Below are 6,000 nucleotides of genomic sequence, written 5' to 3' on the forward strand. Positions count from 1 at the left end.
GGGCTGGGCTGAGGCCAGATGGCTGTGGGGAGGGCACCTGTGATCCCCCTGTGAGCGCCCCCCCCCACCCAGAGGGAGGGCAGGTAAGACTCAGGGTGGGGAGCACCGAAGTCAGGCGCGGCCCCCTTCTCTGCTGGGAGCCTCGGCCGTGTGAAACCGGGGAGAGAGTCGGGTTTGTTTTGTTAAGGGAGGCGGTATTCCCTTACCAGCTCCCCCGAGAGCCTACATTTGTCCAGGAGCTTTGGGGGATCAGCTCTGCTCGTCTGTTTGTCCGGGGCCGGGGAAGGAGCTCCAGCGGCCTCACATTCATTTCCCCCGGGCAGGGCTTGGGAAACCAAGACAGGCCCTGCCAAGGGAGGTGAAGCGCCGGACCCGGATGTGGCCTCCACGGCCTGGCCACTTCTAGGAGCAGACTCCTCGCCTGGCTGCGGCTGCTTTCCCAAGTCACAAACCCTTTCCTTCCCAGTCCCTTGGGACCTTTGTCACCTGGCCCTTGCATAGGCCCTTGGGACCTTTGTCAGCTGGTTCACATCAGGCCCCGATGTGTGTGTGTGTGTGTGTGGCCTCAGATGGCCCCCGCACAGTGCCTTGGCACCCAGCAAGCACCTCACTGCTCAACAATGAGAACTGTGTGGGTTGTGGAGTGACCAAGAGCACCCTGGATCTTTCTAGAAAGCAGAGGTCACTTTCTGTGGATTTCTTCTCCCCACTCCACTTTTCCAGTCCCTCGGAGCTAAAGGCTAATGTTTTGTGCCCTGCCAACCCCTTTCCTCAGCTGGGCTCAAATCCAGCCCAGAGTGGCCCCCTCCTTGGCTGTCCTTTCCCTCCAGGGCCTTTTTTTTTTTTCTCCTTTTGGGTCACACCTGGCAATTCACAGGGGTTACTCCTGGCTCTGCACTCAGGAATGACTCCTGGCGGTGCTCAGGGGACCCTATGGGATGCTGGGAATCGAACCCGGGTCAACCGCGTGCAAGGCAAACGCCCTACCCGCTGTGCTATCGCTCCAGCCCGAGGTGGGGCCATTTGGATGGCGCTGGGCCGCAGGCCTGAGAGGGGTCTCGGGCCTGCGGGCCCAGGACTCGCTCTGCCTTGCCACGGGGGCGTTCCGCTTCACGCTGCTGCACACCTGCTTCCTCCTCGGGGGCCTGGCTGCTCCTTTTCACCTCCTGCCGTTTCTATAGCTCCATCTCCTGCTGCTGCGCCGGGGGTGGGGTGGGGTCGCGAGGCCCATAAGCAATAAGTCCAGTGTCACAAGGGCACCTGAGTCATTTTCTGCAGCATGCACTGAAGCTACCTCTTTGCCACTGTTAAGTTAGGTGTGTGTGGGAAGGGGGTGATTGGGGGGGTGGGGGGGTGTTTCCTTTTGCCCTCCTATCTTCCGATTTCCATTTCTCTGCGATACCAGCGGTGGCCTAGGATAAGCAGCAGCCCTTCCTCCCCTGCTTCCCAGCTGGCCAAGATCACCTCTGTAGAGAGAGTGTGTCTGGCCCAGCTTAGAGTTTAATTAGGCACCAATGCACCTGGGGCAAGAACCAAGGACCCCTCCCGGGGTGAGCAAATGGGGCCCAGCCCCTTCGCAGGAGCCTGCAGCCAGCTCCCTGGCTGGTAAGTGATGGGCTGCCAGCAGGTACAGGAGGTTGTCCATTCTCAGCTAATGATCGCCTTAGGCGCCAAGTGATGGAAAATCCAGACGGGCCAGGGAGCTGCAGGGCTCAGCCGGGGACAATTGTATGGACCAGTTTAACACGAGGGAGGAGGAGGGTGGGCGGGAGGAATTCGCTCTGTGTGTGTGTGTGTGTGTGTGTGTGTGTGTGTGTGTGTGTGTGTGTGTGTGTGTGTGTGTGTGTGTTTCCTGGGTCTCTTCTCTCCTTTATTGCCTTTCCCTTGCTCTCGCTTTCAGTTTTCTCTTCTGTTTCTAGCCCACACGGGTTGAAATTAGAAAGGGCTTTGCATTCATTTATTTGTTTTAATAAAGACAGCATTTTTTTAAAGCAGCATATTTGCAGCAATTGAGTGTTAAACTAAACACCAAGCCAACTAAATGTGTTAGGGGGAAATGAAAAGTCAGTTTACCAGAAACATATAATTAACACGTTCTTTGACTTTCCCTAAGCCTTTGTCTGGCTGAGGACAAGACAGAGGAGCCATAATCAACTTTGAAGAAAAAAAAAAAAAAGAAAGATGGTATCTCGGCAAAAAAAAGGGGAACAGAAAAGTTTGGAGTGGGAAAACAACCCTCAAAAGGGGATTCTTGAGTGGAATAAAGATGCTTGAAAAGGAATCTTCTGTTGCCTTCTTTTTAGTCAATATTCATTTTTCTCCTTCCAATGGCCAAGCCTCCAAAAAGCTAGAGCATGTGGGCTAGACCCGCTAACCACTGAAGCTGAGATGGGCAAGGCAGGAGGTGGTACAGGCAACGGGCTACTGAGGCCAGCTGAGTCCAGAGGCTGATGAATCTACCCGTGCCACTAGGAACTATGGCCAACTCCACAGTCTTCCTGGGGCCAGAATGTCCAATGAGTTACACCCCTCCCCCACCTGCCCTTGAAATAACACATCAGATTTTTCTTTTTTTTTTTCTTTTTTTTTTTTTTTGCTTTTTGGGTCACACCCGGCGATGCACAGGGGTCACTCCTGGCTCATGCACTCAGGAATCACCCCTGGCGGTGCTCAGGGGACCATATGGGATGCTGGCATTCGAACCCGGGTTGGCCGCGTGCAAGGCAAATGCCCTACCCGCTGTGCTATCACTCCAGCCCCCACATCAGATTTTTCTATACTCTCACATGGAGACCATCCTCCAGCCCCCAGAAAAGGCCCCTTTCTTGAAAATGACTGCTCTTGGGGCGGCTGGAAGCCAGAAAGGCAAAGGCCCCCTTTCCTGCCTGCTTTCCATGTGATGTGTGAAGTCCCCTACAGAGCACCAAGGTCCAAAGCCTTTGCCCGGATCCCTGAGCTGTCTTCAAAGATAGAGTGGGCCGGAGTGATAGGCCAGCAGAGAGGGTGCTTGCCTTGCACTCGGCCAATGCGGGTGCGATCCCCGGCATCCCCTATTGGTCCCACGAGCATCACCAGGAGTAATTCCTGAGTGCGGAGCCAGGAGGAATTCCCCAGCACCTCCCGGCGTGACCCCCCAACCCCCCCCCACCAAATAAGATAAAAATTAAAAATGAACAACAACAACAACAACAAAAACGCTAGAGGTTGCTCTAGGGGGCGGCCTGGGAAAGGCATGGCATGGGAGGGAGCTGCCCAAAGGGCCAAGTGGGTGTTTAGGCCCCATGAACACTATTTATTTTTTATTATCTTTGGGCTGGTGGAAGTTGGGATTTCCATCTTTCGTGTTTGTTTTATCGCCAGTGAAGTTTATTTACTGAATTAACTTTTAATGGATCCTCTACTTTGTTCTTCAAAGTTGCCTCCCCAGACTGGGGGCAGTTTTAGCCAGGAGCCCTCCAGCCTTTGTGACCAGCTCCCCCCACCCCCCTCTCCAGCCGGGAGGTGAATGAGAGTGGCCTCTGTTAACTCCTTGCCTGCTGGTGACTTTTCTCTGGAGCTACTAATCACCTCCTTTTGATCATTGCCAAGTTCTCAGGTTGAAGGAAGGAGAAAGGACCTCTTGACCACTCGGGCTGGCTTTCCACATGAGCCTGAAAATGTCGACAAATTTGAAACATCTGCAGGGCTGCTTTGGTCTGATTGCTAAAATATGCCGACCTCGAGCCCCCCTTCCAGCCCCCCCGCCCCTTTTAATCTGTTTCATATTCACAAATTAAGCATTTAGTCTGGGTAATAAATCAGGGCGGTTTACGAGGCTCACACGAGACAAACAAGCGAGCAGGGCGCAGCACCAGCCCCTGGAAGCCGAGAGCGCCGAGCTGCCAGGACTCAGGAGCCCCACGCGCTCCAACGCGGAGAGCAGCCCCGACGCGCCCCGACACGTCGCCGGCACCCACACGCTGGCCGGTCCCCGAGGGAGCGGAGGGGTGCGGGCCCCCGCCTGGGCCCACACCCCTCGAACCTCCGGAGCGAACCCGCGGCGCCCAGCCCGCCCCAGCTCGAGGCAACTCGGCGCCCCCGCCCCGCCAGGGAGGGGCCGTTGGCAGAGGCGACAGCCTCGCCCGACACACACCCAGCGGGGGGCCCAGGAAGCCACTCCCGGCCCCGAAGACTGAACCCCCCCTCCCCCACCTCCTCCATCCGGCTGGGCTCAGCCTTCCTAGATTTCAGGCCCACACTCGCCAGAGAAGCCAATGACCTCCCCCTCCCTCCACGTCCACGTGTGACCTCCGCAAAACCTGGGCGCTAGCCCGCCCCCCCTCCCCCGCACGCTCGCACACCATCTCTCCACGCAGCCTCCTCGGGTTTCGGTCCCGGCAATCACAAATCTACTTTCAGATTCAGACCGGTGGGCTGGGATCGCTGGAGAGTGGTTCCCAGCTTCAGCGGGGCGTGGGGAAAGGAGCAAAAACAACACACGGCCCTCCCCGCCAGCCCGGGGCTGCACTGCAGAACGCAACCCCCCAACTCGCCCTAACTCCGTCGCCTGCTTCGGGCGGCCACCCAAACTCCTGGGACTCCAACCGGTGCTTTTCCCGCCCTTCTCAAGGGCTTTGGCGAGAAGCGGACCTGGACCCCAGGGGAGGTGGTGGTGGTGGTGGTGGTGAGGAGGAGGTGTGTGTGGGGAGACAAGCTCGTCCCAACCGGGGACCTCAGGAGACGGCCCCAGGGGAGACTGGCTCCGGGTCACCCGGCCCGGCCCTCGGTCGCCCTGCCTTGCTCAAGTTCCCGAGTGCCCGGCGTGCCCGGCGCTAGCCTGGGACGCGCGGCGGCGGGCAAGGCGGAGGGCGGGAAACCGGGGAGTCGGAATCCACAGTCGGCCTGGGACGGGGGCGGGCGGGGGGAGGCGCGGGAGGCATCGGAACCGGCCCCCCCCCGCCCGCCTCCCAACACCGCACACGCATCGCCGCGGCTCTCCTCTCCGAGCACACATTCCGACTGCGAAAGCCATTACCGCCGGCGCGCGCGAGACTTTTTAAATATTTACAGCCCGCTCTCCGCACGGTAGCCTGATCCATCTTGTGGGCGCGGAGGCGGGGCGCGGGGCTCCGCTGGGGAGGGGGGAGAAGGTGGGGGGAGGAGGTGCGGAGCCTGAGCGGGAGGGAGTGCCCGCTGCCTCGTCCCCCCACCCCGATCTCCCGCCCCGGCCCCCCCACCCGCTCTCCCGGTCGTCCCCCCCCAGCTCCCCACCTTGACCCTCTCTAGGTAGAGGGGCGGGGGGGGGGCCGGCGGTAGCGCGCCGTGTGCCGGGCCCTGTGCCGGCGGGGATGGGGGGGGTGGCGGGGGGGGGGGGGCAGCGTCCGGGAGGAGGGAGGGCCGGGAGGCTGATTTAAAGGTTCTCACCGGGAAGCGAGCGAGGCACAGACCTGAGAGCCGCCGCGCGGTGAAATCCGAGGAGCTCTCTTGGCGAGGAGGGGCTGTCAGAGGCCATTTATCTCTCGCCAGAGTGGAGGCTCGGCTCCCACACCGCCCGCGAGTAACAATGGCAGCGAGCAGCTCTGCACGCGCTTCAGTGCATGAATGGATTGCGGAAGATGCCTGCGCTCCGCTCCGCTCCCGCTCCCGCCGCTCCCCCGGCGCCCCCTCCCCGCCGCCGCCGCCCCCGCCCCCGCCCTCCCCGCCACCCCCCCACCCCCCGCCGCCAGCCTCCTCCGGCTGCTGAGCGCGCGCCGCGAGCGCCTCGGGGTTCGCGAGTGCGACCCCGCCGCGCGGTCACTCTCACCCCGACCCCCCAGCCACCCTCCCCCCCCCCCCCCCCCCGCCTCCCTTCCCGGGGCCTTGGCACCTGGCCACCGAGTGTCATTCGGGGCTGAAACTTGACACAAGCCTGCCCGGCGCTGACACCCCCCCACCCACCCCCGCCAGCCCCCTCCCCCGGGCTCTCCCCTCGCGGCAAATTTACTTTCAAGGAGTTGGACAGTGTTTCTGCCTCAAAGACCA

General features: G+C 60.5%; 1 protein-coding gene across 1 annotated transcript in view; it reads right to left on the bottom strand.

Moving 5' to 3' along the window:
* Positions 1 to 5,537, bottom strand: part of BCOR (BCL6 corepressor) — a 96,682-nt gene extending 91,145 nt beyond the window's left edge. Inside the window, exon 1 of the mRNA XM_055122478.1 lies at positions 5,427 to 5,537. The gene's annotated coding sequence lies outside the window, so the exon portion shown is untranslated. The remainder of the gene's footprint in view (positions 1 to 5,426) is intronic.
* Positions 5,538 to 6,000: the final 463 nt, after the last annotated feature.

This window comes from Sorex araneus, chromosome X (genome assembly GCF_027595985.1).
Source record: "Sorex araneus isolate mSorAra2 chromosome X, mSorAra2.pri, whole genome shotgun sequence".
Classification (NCBI taxonomy): domain Eukaryota; kingdom Metazoa; phylum Chordata; class Mammalia; order Eulipotyphla; family Soricidae; genus Sorex; species Sorex araneus.